This window comes from Chiloscyllium plagiosum, unplaced genomic scaffold (genome assembly GCF_037043375.1).
Source record: "Chiloscyllium plagiosum isolate Xiang-an unplaced genomic scaffold, Cpla_swu_hap1 HiC_scaffold_49, whole genome shotgun sequence".
NCBI lineage: Eukaryota > Metazoa > Chordata > Chondrichthyes > Orectolobiformes > Hemiscylliidae > Chiloscyllium > Chiloscyllium plagiosum.
Window position 1 is genome coordinate 19,830,162 of NW_028270187.1, and position 14,133 is coordinate 19,844,294.

General features: G+C 46.5%; 1 long non-coding RNA gene across 1 annotated transcript in view; it reads right to left on the reverse strand.

Moving 5' to 3' along the window:
• LOC148135644 (uncharacterized) overlaps positions 1-14,133 on the reverse strand; it is a 74,741-nt gene that overhangs the window by 7,249 nt on the left and 53,359 nt on the right. The window contains exons 6-7 of the long non-coding RNA XR_015755054.1: positions 12,715-12,842; positions 7,182-7,726 (exon numbers count right to left, since the gene is read on the reverse strand). This is a non-coding gene — a long non-coding RNA (uncharacterized LOC148135644). The remainder of the gene's footprint in view (positions 1-7,181; positions 7,727-12,714; positions 12,843-14,133) is intronic.

Below are 14,133 nucleotides of genomic sequence, written 5' to 3' on the forward strand. Positions count from 1 at the left end.
TCCATAGTGGGTCGGGACTCCGTCTCTACCCGGGACACCTTCAGTCCCTTTCGTCTGCATAAGTCTTTTAATTCCGGTGTAGGTAGGCCATCAATCTCCGATGCTGGGACCTGCGCCCGTATCAAAGCTTGCCACAAAGCACGCCGTGAGGGGCCTTGGTTACTTCCTTGATTAGGGTTTACTTTTCCCCCTGCCCGAGCCTCAGGGCGACGCCCCTCCGTGCCCCCCTGAGAAGCACGGGTTGTGGGTCCCCAATCCCCCAAACCACCCATCTCCCTCATCATACTACGGGCATCTCCTAGGGTTTCTCCCCGTCCACTCAACATTATGGTTAATAACAGTGGTTTATAATGGGGGGGGGGCAGTCTTCACTAGGTGGTCTCTAGTCTGTCTACTAACATTTGTGTTATCTACCTCGTCCAGCACTCCCAGCAACAGGGCATCCCGCACACACAAACGGGTTAGCCTCTGAACCCCTTCCTTAATTGTTGTCCAAGTTCCTTCCAAGGGGGGCCAATCGGACGGGAAGGGATACTGTTCGGCCACAGCCCTGGCATACATCCCAAATAAGGTCCCCATACTGCGATCTATTACCATATCCTTGGCTTGTCTGCGGTACCCCAGGTCTATGGCAGCATCCTTTGCTAATCCACCAAACTTGGGAGCATCCTGATAGTCTACCTGCACTTGTTGCCCCCCTTCCTCGAGGAGCTGAATTAGCCATAGCTCTAACGGCTCCCCAGGATTACGTCGGGTTTTCTGGGTGATAAACAGCACCTCATCGGTAGTGAAGTCTTCCGTTAATTCAGAGAATTCTGCAGGAGGCTGAGCCCGCGGTAATTCATGCATAATTGCCTCCCCTTGTTCATTCCGTATAGGGTTTCCTTCCTCATCTAACATTACCTCCCGTTGCACTGGGAGACGTCTCTGAACCTGCTTTCTCCTAACCACTGGTTTAGCTTGGAGTACGGGTGGGTCCTCTTCGTACTGATCATCTGAATCTCCCCAAATGTTCCCATCCCAATGATCGATATCCCACCGATCCCCGTTATTTTACTGGGCTACAAACGCCCGTACTTGTACTGGGTCCGGGGTTCGAGGGACCTTCCTTTTCTCTTTCCGTTTCTTAGCAGACAGATACATAATAGTTCGTCCTGCTAGTTCAGTTAATGCTGTCAATTCAGCTTTTAACTTCATAATTTCCTGCCTCAACATAGAGGCATCTCCCGAACTGAGTCCCTGCTCATGTTTCAGGAGGGCTAATTCTGCTTCAGCTTTTTGGCGCTTGTCTGACTGTTGTCTACAAGCCGCCGCACAGGCCCACATCCTCCGCTGTACCCCAGGCAAGGGGTTCTTCGGCAGGACTGGGATCCTCTCAAGGGTGGACAGCAGCGACCCTGGGGTTCCTACGCCCTCGGCCTCCCAGTTCTCCGGTCGCCCCCCACCATTTCTCAAACAAACTGCCACGCCATGCCACGGTCCATGCCATCCCGGGACGGTCGGGACCTCCACAGTTTGTTCCTCTGGTTTCTTAGCCTTTTTCCAAAACATTGTTCTGTATCAAAATCTTTCCTCAATTGCGGTTGATCCTGCCGACTACGCCAAAATGTTTTAAAAAATTCTCAAGGTCAAGGACCAGGCTCGCAGGAAAGTAGTCTGACACAGAACAAACAGCCAAGAGGCGAGTCTGCTAGAATATAAGTGTTTTATTCCCCGCAGCGTCGCCACAACCAGGTCTCGTACTTACAACGGGTCTGGTTTATACTCACTCTACGTGTTACCGGAACTGGGAGCCGTCAGTTCTCGTAGAGCGGTTGCCAACAACCCACGCTCGGCGGTTAAACGCAACCCCGGAGCAGACTCTACCGAACTGGAGACTTTTCCAGCTGATATACTCTTTTCGAGATCTAAACATTCATGTGAACAGCAGAGCAAGGCTGAAAAACACATTCCATTCTGGTCACATACAGATAAGAAGATTCACACGGGAAGGTGTGTAATAAGATTCACACGGGACTAAGCGACACCTTCCATTTTCGGTTAGATTCACACATGTATTGGGACACAATTTTAACCCTTTCACCACATTCCACTGCTTGGCCCATCACACATGTATTGGGACATAATTTTACACCACACTGCCCAATGCTGGACCCTGAGTTTTGGGCTTTGAAGCTCAGGCTGGTTGGGTCCAGGCAGTACCTTGCTTGTTGTGAACAGCTGAAGGGATATGTTGTTTGAAATAATCTGTCAGTCTTTCAGACGCATGGCCTACATACCAAGCATCACACCACTCATTACTGAGCTCTGAGACAGACAGAAGCAATTGAAAATATCCTCATATCTGACTGTAACATGTTTAAACACACAGTGATATTGTTGCTACGAAAATTATTATGGGTGCAGGATGAAAGTGAGGACAGCAGATGCTGGAGATCAGAGCCAAAAAGTGTGGTTCTGGAAAAGCACAGCCATTCAGGCAGCATCTGAGGAGCAGGAAAGTCGACTATTAGTTCACAATATTAATACAAGAGAAAATAATTGCATTCTTTCAAAGTCCTTGCACTTAATAATCATTTGGTCTTGGGTGTGGTAATGAGCCTCAACATTTCAATGCTCCTTACTATGAGTTGGGCACTGTTTTCATCATATTGTTGATATAAAAGTGAACAGAATAAATGGGTCGATTTTGTGCTTATTGGACAATCTAAAAGTTGGTATTATGAAAGGTTATCGTACATTCAGTAAAGAGTCTTTGCTGTTAATGGTTAGAACAATGCTGAAAACATTTCCATAGAAACTTCCAGGTTAAGTCACACACAACGTCGGTGGGCTGAGATAATACTGGCCATCAATGGAGCTGCACAATTCTGTTTGGATATTGGATATTATAACACTGGATATGGTTTATGAGGGATCCAATTGTAAGATGCAATGTGCTGCAGGAGACCAACACCTGTAAAACACCTTCATTCAGGATCAGGTCCAAGGTACAGAACTACAGAGTTTAGATGCCATACCAGAAGAGATATACCTGCAAGACATGGCTGTTTACAGGTCATTGTTACAAATGTTGAACTGGGTCTAGACCAGCGCCATTTCCTAGTCCATTGACCAGTTTTCCGCATTCACATCTTTCCGATGTTCAGGTATGTCTCTAACCAGTCCATTGTGAGGGATTCTGTCAGTAAATGTCCAGCTCCAGTTTGGAAGCTCTCTGGACAGATTTTGGAGATGGCCAGCGTTTTGGAGGTCATGGTGAGGCCCAATAACACTGTGTCTGAATTCAGGCTTTTTCTCAGTCTTTTTCAACAGCTTTGCTGCCTGCAAGATGGTGTGTTCACTGATTTGAACATCAATCAGCTGTTTACTAAAGGTACTGAATTGTGTCATAGTTAGATGTGCACTGTGGTAATTCAATTATTGTTCACTTCAATTGTTTTCAACTGAAAAATAATGATGTTTGGTTTATTTTAAAATATGTAAGAAACAACGTGATATTAACCCTTCATTGTACAAAAAGGAAAAGTGACCTGTTGTATTTTTCCCACAACCTCATCAAGCAACAGTCAGATATTGTCTGTAAAGCAGGATTCTGTGAACAGGATATGTACCAGGCAACATCACCACCCTCTCTGGTGGGGTCTGTCCCACTGACAAGACACAGCCAGGCTGAGGGGGCAGCTCCTTGGTATATAGTCAATACAGTGCTCAGCATTGATGCTGGATCCTGTGACTGCGAGACTGCTCTGTCGCAAGTTATGGGGAATCAATAAAAGGTAAACATATAATTGACCACATCGTCACCGATCTGCCTGCTGCAGATACACCACTCCATTTCATACATCGGTAAGAATGGTCACTGCACAGTCCTTATGGGGAGCAAGGGCTACCTTCACATTGTCCAGACTCCCCTCACCATGATATGTAGCCCCCGGGCAGTGAATTGTACAGACTTAAAACCGATTGAGAAACAAATAATGATGCATCCTTGAGGTGCAGTAGGCCATCGGCAGGAGGAGAATCATACTCTGCACAGCTCATACAGTCTGCAACCTCACAGCCCGACATACCTCCCACTGTACAGTAACCATCACAGCCCGACATACCTCCCACTGTACAGTAACCATCACGGCCAGACATACATCTCACTGTACAATAAACTTCATGGCTCGACATAACTCCCACTGTACAGTCACCATCACGGCCCGGCAAACCTCCCACTGTACAGTCACCATCAAGAACTCAGTGCTTTGTACTGCTGCCTCACCTAAGTCCTGGATTCAATTCTGGCCTTGGGTGACTGTCTGTGTGGAGTTTTCACATTTACCCCGTGTCTGCGTGGGTTTCCTCCGGGTGCTCCGGTTTCCTCCCACAGTCCAAAGATGTGCAGGCCAGGTGAATTGGCCATTCTAAACTGCCCATAGTGTTTGGTGCATTAGTCAGGGTTCAATATCGTGCAGGAGAATGGGTCTGGATGGGTTACTCTTCTGAGGGTTGGTGTGGACTGGTTGGGCTGAAGGGCCTGTTTCCACACTGTAGGGAATCTAATCTAATCTCCAAGGTTCAAGTCAAGAATGTGATGGAATAAACACTTGTCTGAATGAGTGCAGCTCCAACAGTACTCTAATATGGACTTACTTGGAACGGAGGATGCTGAGAGGGGATTTGATTGGGGTGCACATATTGTCATGGGTAGTTACTGTACATGGGTAGAAAGGGAGACAACATCTTGTTGCTGTTAGAGAGCTCAATTACCAGCGGTGAATCTTTAATGTAATTGGATGAAATATTAGAGAAGTGGTGAGGAAGGTTGTTATTTCACCCAGAGTATGGTAGGGGCCTGGGAGTCACACATGGAAGCGGAGTAGATGCAGAAATCCTCAAACCATTTTAAAAAGGTGCCGGGATCTGCACCTGAAGTCCTACACTGTCTGGGGAGACAGAACTAGGGCTTTAACAAACGTTACATCTTGACCAATGCAGACAGTGGACAGAGTCATCTCCTCTATACTGTGCTATTTGCTGAAGTTTTCAAAGGTTCTCAATATCTGATAGGATCAATACGCAGTGATGAGGGATGAGGACAGGGAGGAGCAGTGTGTGAATTGATTAACGTCACAATAATACTGATCCCATCCTTTATACACAATACTACTTCACTGTGTTGGCCTATTTATCATTCCTGTAGAAATGGGGAAAACCTTTGATTATCCAGTTCCCAGTCGTGGTCACACTGCAGCCACATCTCCACAATCCCAGCTCCATCTGACCTAGCTATTTACAGCTACAATTTCACTGGCCTTGTTTACAAGATCCCGGCTTCATTCTTGCCTTATTGACGGCTGCTCTCAGTCAACTAATATTTCTCACTCTCAATTATTGCAGATCATTCTCTACCATCATTCTGAACTTTACAAAAAAAAAAATGATCGCTGCCTCCCAAAACGTTCCCCTACTGACACTGGATCCACTTGCCCCATCTCTTTCACAAGGACCAGGTCCAACAGTACATGCTCTCTTGGGCTGAACACATACTCCTGAAGTATGCTCTCCTCCATATAATCCAGGGATACTGGCCCCTCATGACCCTGCACCACCAATAACCCAGTCAATATTTGGATAAACTAAGTTTATCAGTAATAACTAATCTGTAGTATTATCATCCCTCTCAAATGCCCCTGCATATTTATTCTCTCCATCCTTTCCAATGGTTGCTGGCTGACAGACTGTACCTCACAGTGTCATTGTACACTTTTTGTTCTGTAGCTCCAGCCAAATTCATTCTGTCCTTGGATGGACCCTCTTTCTCTTGGACTCCTTAACTAACGCTAATTTCAACCAGTACTTCTACCTTCATCCTCTCTCTTCCCTTCTATCATTTTGGAATCCTTTATCCCCAGCAATATTTAACACCCCATCCTGCTATTCCTTGAGCCAGCTCTGGGTGATCAGTACATCAGATTTCCACACAGCAATCTGCATCTGGAACTCCCCACACTCCAAGTATTCATGTCCATGCAGAATACCTCAAATTAAGGCTTTCTTTCTCACTCCATCTTCCACTGATAAACTTGTTGTTGTAAACAAGTTATTTTCAATCCCTCCCACACACCCCGTAAGGAATTCAGTCCCAGCTCTGACACATGTTTGCCCATCCAGCTTGTACAGTTGCTGCTTTCCCCAGAATCAGTCCCAATGAGCCAGGAATCTGAAGCCCTTCCAGCTGCACCATCGTTCCAGTCACACTCTCATCTACCTAAAACTCAGAGTCCTGTTCTCACTTGTACACGGCCCTGGGAGTATTCCAGGAATTGATACATTTGAGTTCCCATTTGCTAACCATCCACCTAGCTCCCTAAATTCTGATTCCCAGACCACTTCACTCTTCCTGCCATGCCATCCCTACTAACGTGGACATGACCTTTGACTGCTCACTGGCCACCAGACGATTGTCGTGCAGACACAGTAACATTCTTAAATCCACTATTCTGGAATTACAGACACGCTGACACCTTCTTCACTTTCCTGACTCCTCTGTAACTATTGTTCCTCCTTCCTTCTCCCTCCACTCCTATACAGTCAGGCTGCTTGTGAGGCCACAGACATGGGTCTGACTGCACCTTCATCAGCTTCCGAAATGGGAAACTGAATTGGGAGGGAGACGTCAGGCTATACCTGGATTCCCTGGCTGTTTCTCTTCGATTGCCTAGACCCCATCCCTTACTTATTCCAGGCTGTCATGTCTGCAGGGTGGTCTGTTCTGTGTGTGTACTATCCCCATAACTCTCAGCATGACAGAGTCTCTAGTCACTGTCTGAGCTCCACGACCCAGTGTTCATCGAGGACACGAGCAGGCGCACTGACTTCCCAATGTAACAGAACACATTTTCCATTTGACAAACATGCCTTGCCATGTCTTAAAATGCAACATGTCTCGAGTAACTTACTTAATTACTTAGAATTAAGTTAACATCAGGGACATCATAATATGGTAAAGTCCCTTATTCCACTGTGGCTTACTGAGCGTAATTTATTATACTGTCTCAGAATTTCACATCCCCCTCATATTTCTGAGACCAATCTTTACTTCAGAAGTTAAAAAATAAATTTGCTGACTTACAGCAATTAACTGACAGTCACTAATAACGGTGTATTTTATCAGCCAATGAACATACAACCTTTTCTGTGATGGCTCTTGCACTTCATTCAAACTCGGTGCAGGCAGGTCCCAGCAGCAGAAGGTTTTCTCCGTGACTCCCAAATACGTGTAATCCTCCAGCTCCCACTCCCTCACAGGGTCACAATCTCTGTGACTCCCAGCTACATGTAATCCTCCAGCTCCCACTCCATTCTGCTCCCTCACAGGGTCACCATCTCTGTGAATCCCAGGCATGACTAGGCCTCGATCCTCAGTGCTGATTTATATCGTCCCATGTTGGTGCATTCACCTCCTAGACGTGAGTGAGCCTCAAGCTCTGGCTCCATGTTGCTCCCTCACATGGTCACTCCCTCTGTGACTCGCTGTTGATTTCGAGCCTCCTGCTCTGCTGTTTCTCCAACTCCAAGTCTCAGTTGGCCTCGACCCTCGCTGCTGATTAATATTCTACTGCTCTCTCTCAGGGTCTCTCCCCTTGTGACTCCCAGGTAATGGTAGGCCTCAAGCCTCAGCTGAGATTTATAATAGCCCGTTCCGCACTGCACTCTTACAGGATCGCTGTTGTGCCTGAAAGACAGTGGGAAAGAGGAGGATTAGACAGAGCAGAGGGTGTTACAGTGATTGAGGGAGCTGTATGGGATGGAACAGGTTATCTGGGGAGCTAGGGAGACGTGCAGCAACTAAAGAGGTTTACTGGAAGATAGAGTGAGAGTTGAAGACACAGAAGAAGGCAAAGGAAATAGAAAGATTGTGGCTTGTTCATGATGGAGCTTTGTAGAGTCTAAAGGGCTTTTTCTGAGCTGCTTACAGAGATGTGCAGACTTCAACAAATGCAAATTGAGAGCCAGCAAGTGTTGTATGGTACTGGAAACTGTTGGATGTTACAGAGTTAGAAGACTCGCAGTAACTGGGCGGAATATAAACTTTCAAGCACTGGTGGTGTTCAAGGTCCCTCAGGACATGAAGAGGTGCAGATAATGGAAGCATTCCAAATAGTGGGATGGTAGGGGCTGGAAGTCATGAGATGGATAAAGAGGACGAAAAGTGCCAATTTAGCACACACTACCATTGTAATTATAGAGATTTAGGAAGGGAATCTGTGCTGTCATTGATTACAGTTATATGGAGAGTTACAGAAGCTGAAGGGGTGACAAATTTAAAAAGGGAGAGATTTTAGGTGATCAGAATTTCCAACGGCTGGTGCAGTGGCTCAGGAAGGCAGATCACCACCTTCTCAGGAACAACACAAAGTCAACAAGAACTGCTGACTAATCCATCAAAGTTCATGTCCGTGAATGAATGAAGGAATAAAAGATCTACAAGTAGCACTGAGGTCACTCAGGCAGGCTCTTTCAACAGTACTTCCCAAACCCGGAACCACTATACCCTGGAAGGACAGGAGATCCAGCTACAAGGGAACACCAGCATTTCCAAGGTGCCCTTCAAGCCACACTCCATCCTCCCAGCAGTGTGTCTGTCCCTACACCTAAAGGACTGCAATGGGTCAGGAAGGCAGCTCACCATCACCTTCTCCAGGGAATTACAGATGGGAAGGTAATGGGAAGGGAAACTGCTGTTTCCAACCAGACAGAAAAATAAATCCAGCAGTGTGTGTGAAATGAAAATTCCTTTCAGAACAACATGCAGAACATGGATAAGGATTTGTCTGATTGGCACAAGACAGAGAGTGTGAAGAAAGGGGTCTTTTTCACGATGGGAACTGGTGATGAGGGGAGCTCCGCAGAGATCAGTGTTGGGACTACACTCTACACGCTATACATTAAGAATCTGGACAAAGGATGTGAAGGGGTACGAGAAATGGGTTTCCAAGGAAGATCTCAGGGATGAAATTCGTGTTATATGAGGAGCAGGTGAAGTCTCTGGGTCTGCACCTGATGAAGTTTCAGAGGCAGCGGCAGAATCTCATTCAAACTTACAGAATACTGAGGGGCCTGGATGGAGTGGACGTGGGCAAGATGTTTCCACGAGCAGGAGAGACTCGGGGCCAAGGGCATAGCTTCAGAGTGAAGGGAATACCCTTTAGAATAGAGATGTGAAGGAAATTATTTAGCCAGAGGGTGATGGATCTGTTGAACTCACTACCTCATGGGGCTGTGGGTACTAAGTGATTCAACATATCTCACTCAGAGATAGCCAGGATCTTGATGAGTAAGGAGATCAATGGTTACAGGGAGTAGGTGAGAGAATGGGGTTGAGAAACAATTCAGCCATAATCAATTAGTGGAATAGACCCGTTGGACCGAATGGCTTAATTCTACCCCTATAAATGGACTGCGCTTTTTCCATAGATTTTTAACTGTCCAGTTATCATTTCTAGCATATCGTTTACCATACATTCCAACACTTTTCTGATTATTGCTGTCACCTCTTGGTTTCAGATCAACTGCAGAAAGCTATACCACGGAATAACGTGGGAATCCTTGTGTATAAACCTCAGAAAGGTGGCAAACAGGGCCAGCAGGACATAGAGAAGGTAAATGGAATGCTAGCATTGATTCCAAAGGGAATGGAGAATAAAAATAGGGAAGGCTTATAATAACTATAGAGGACTCCTGTCAGCCCGCACTGAGAATACTGTGATCAGGTTTGGTCCCCTATCTGGAGGAAAAATGTCCTTGCATTGGAGGCAGCCCAGAGAAGGTTCACCAGGCTGGGCTTCAAAATGGAGGGATATTGATGAGAAGAGGTGGAGAAGGTTGAACTTGCAGTCGTTAAAATTTAGAAAATGAGGCAAATGTATTGATACACCAACGATTCTTGTGTTCTTACAGATTAGGTACTGAGACATTTTCTCCTGAGCAAGGATCTGTAACTGGAGATAAAGGGGAATACAGACACCAGAGAAGCTAACAGAGAAAAGCTGGGTTGGAGAGACTGGAGGATGTTACAGAGTTCGGGTGGTTTGAGATCACTGTTGGTGGTTCGAGATCAGGTGGTTGGCGGGCTGAAAGACGTCAAGGAGTGTTACAGGGTTATCAGTTCTGAAGGAGTTACAGAGATCAGGAGGAATATAGGGATTAGAGATTACATAGATGGGGTGGTCATTGGAGCTACAGGAGATACAGAGAGCGGGGGGTTGTCAGGTCTGGAGATTACAGAGATATTGGTGGTAGTTGGAGCTACAGGAGTTTATAGAGACTGGGAGGATTGTTGGTGCTGGGAATTACACTGACATGGACAATAGTTGGAGCTGCAGGAGTGAGATCGGGAGGGTTGAAGGAGTTTGTTCAGTTCACACAGCCAGGGAGAAGTGTAGGGATTGGAGGAGCCAGAGATGCTGAGGGTTCTCGGGCTGCAGTAGTTCAGAGAGCTAGAGAGGACGGTGAAGGCAGGTTTGCAGCATTCCCATCAGTTACACAGAGATGTGGAGTGCTGTTCTGGAGGAGGATACAGAAATCGACAGGGTTGCAGTTACTGGAAGATATTACAAAGACAGTGAGCTGTAGTATTTGAGGAGTTTACAGCGACTGGATGCATTGAGGAGTTGGAGGCTGCTACAGGTGTTAAACATGCTGCAATAACCTTACATAGATCAGGGGGATTGGAAGCTCTGGAGATAAAGAATTAGAATTGCAGTAACTGAAGAATATCACAGAGATGGGGAGTAACATATGAGTTAGAGGAGTTATAACATGAGATGAGCTGTATTCAATGGAGTCAGGGAAGATACAGGGAGATCTGAAGGGACTACAAGTGATCAAAAGGACAGTGAGGCTTCTCAGTGTAGGATTGGGGTAGTTTACACGGACAGGGAGTATTTTATGGAATGTTGCTATTTACAGAGATTATGAAGTTATATGGAATTGAGGAACGAACAGAGATATGGAAGGCTGTAGTTAATGAAGTCATTTGCTGATGTCAGATGCTGAGGTTCTGGAAATTATATGGACCGGAAAGCTGGATAATCTGTCAGAGCTTACAGAGACAGGAACAGCAATAGAGCCTGGGGACACTAACACAGATAGGGGTGTAAGAGCTGGAGAAGGTTATGGAGATGATTAGATTGATGGAGAGACTAGAGGAGCTTACATTGACAGGGTGGGTGATAGCGGCGGGAGAATGTTACATAGATGGTAAGTCTTATAGAAACTGATCGGGAGAGTCACAAGTATTGGAGTTGTTTCCACAGATCGGGGGTGTTGCAGGGACCTGAGAGGATTACGCAGATAGGGAGGATTGTAGGATGCCCACATTTTCAGAGTGTTTCAGGAATGGAAAAGGTTACACAGTTAAGGAGAGATGTTGGAGCTGTGGGAGTTCACAGAGACTTGGAGGTTTGAAGGGTTTGGGGCTGTTTATGGATAGAGGGATATATTTAGGGACAGTAAAATAGAATGCAGAGGGAGAGTATAGATTAGATTCCTTACAGCATGGGAACAGGTACTTTGGCCCATCAAGGCCACACCGACCCTCCAAAGGGTAACCCACCCAGACCCACTTCTCGCTGACAATGCACCTAACACTACCGGCAATTTAGAATGACCAATCCACCTGACCTGAACATCTTTGGACTGTGGGAGGAAACCGGAGCACACCCACGCAGACACAGGGAGAATGTGCAAACTCCACACAGACAGTCACCCAACGCTGGAATCGAACCTGGGATCCCTGGCGCTGTGAGGCACCATTTCTCACCACTGAGCCACCGTGATCCCCCAAATTGTAGAATTACATGAAGAGATATTGTTTGAGGTGCTGGGAGGGCTGTCGGGTTTGGAGGAGCAAATAGAGATGTGGAGTGCTGTTGCGGCTTGAAAAGGGTCTGGAGGTGTTAATACAGATAAGGAGGTCGGTAGGGATGGGAGAAGGTTACTGAGGTCGTGTGGTGCTATAGCCAGGAGGCAGGAGTGTTATAGGGCCTGCAGAAGGTTACAGTGATATCATGTTCTCCTGGGGCTTGAGAAAGGTACACAGGTGGGTACTTTGGTCCAGGCTGGAGGATTTTACAGTGAGAGGGGCACTGTAAATATTGCGCAAGATTACAGAAATCGGGATTATTGTACTGAGATTAGTGAGATTGCGCACGTTATCGACACTGGAGCAATTTACATATGGGGAGAGTCATCAGCATTGGAGTAGGTTTCAAATATACAGCAGGAATATGGGAGGGGTGGAGGTTGCAGAAATAATAATATTTCTGGGAATAACAAGCATTCAAGACAACAATTTGGACCAAAAGGCATGTTTCCATGCTGCATAACTGCATCACACGACAAGAGACAGTGTGAGAGAGGGAATATAGAACAGAAAGATCCCAGGTTTCAATACCATCTCATTGAGGAAGGCCTACTTTCCCCTCTGTTGTACTGATCCTCACTAAGACAGCACAGGCCTGGATTGATAACTGTCAACTTACTGTATTGTCAGAGGAAGGCTCAGTACAGCAGAGATGAAAATTAACAAGACGGTGGGGATTGCGCCTGGGACCATCATGCTCTGTGTTCGTGCTTCAACACTGTATCTGTGTCATGTCTTCTGGACCAAAGTTAGATCCCTTAAATACACTCTGCTCTGTTCACTGTGAGTGATCTTACCTCACTGCAGGATTTACTTAAGGCTCCAGATCTCACTCTCCATCTCTCTGGCTGACCGACTGTCTTCAATGTGGTGATGAAGGAAACAGGAATGTGGAGTTCTGCTGAGTCGGGAGCATCCTGAGTACCTACAGGAGACAGAGAAATGAACAGAATGGGAAATTAGACTGATGCAGTCAGGATTACACATGGAGAATGGCACTGAATCCCGCAGAGATCTGGAATATTCCAGTCTCCATCCCTGGCTTATGCTGCCCGTCTCTCTGGAGTGGAGAATTATGTTGCCTCAGGATCTGGAGTAGCTGCAAAAGGTGCGGTCACCGGCAGCAATTAGACCCTCACAGTGACAGATATCACATGGAGAGAGACTGCGTGATATCACCAGAGTGCAGGAAGGTATCAGGATCAAACCACGGTTAGGAAGAAGGTGCACTGGGATCAGTACTCAGGGCTGAGGGAGCTATCAGTGGGCCAGGCAATGGCCTCGTGTTACTCTCACTCGACTCTTCATCCAGAATTTAATGCCGGTAGCAGGGATACCCATCTGACTACTGAATACCCTTGAAGTAAGAAAATCTGTTATGTGCTGCAGGTCTGGCCTACATATGAATCCAGACCCAGAGCAAGGATGTTGACGCTCAACTGCCCACTGGAATGATCTATCAAGCCACTCAGCTCAAGGGCAGCTCGGGGGTGGGCATGAAATGCTGGCAAGCCAGAGACAGCAACATCCCACGAGTGAAATAAAAACAACACTGCAGGGAGCAGTGTCCTGGCCAATCGTGTCGGTAGGTTTATGGACAGGGCTTTAAACTGACAGAGAGGATGCAGGGACAGGGTTCAGGTGAAAGGAGCTTTCCAAATCCAAAGAAAAAAGGTGACACATCAGAACAGCGTAAGAACGTGACAATACAAGCAGAAGGGAACGGGAAAGGGACAGAGTTTAACTAAAACTGTACACCACTGAATTAGGCTGTGACAGCAATTTCTGGGAAAAAGTCAATTACAGTTTTTTTTGGAATTGTCAAAGTATCAGCAATAACTTGTAACACAGGGAAAAATAAGATTTGGTCACCAGAAAGATGTGTTTACAAGAGAAACTGTGCTGTGTTCTAAATAGGGATGGTTATAGTTGCAGGAAGAAGTTTCAGGAGGCTGAAGAGGATGAGAACTGAACGAATAGACACAATTAGGAAGATTTGCTCGGAGTGCCAGAGGTAACAGAAACACCAATGTCCTGATCTGAAACAGATGACCCAGATTGGGATGGGTGTGGGGATTGGAGGTGGTTTCACAGGGAGGGTTTGGGGGCGGGTGGGGTGCTCTGTTGGACGCGGGCGGAGGGTGATATTGGATGGGTTTGGGGGTAGGCGGGGTGATCTGTTAGAGGCGGGCGGAGGGTGATGTTGGATGGGTCTG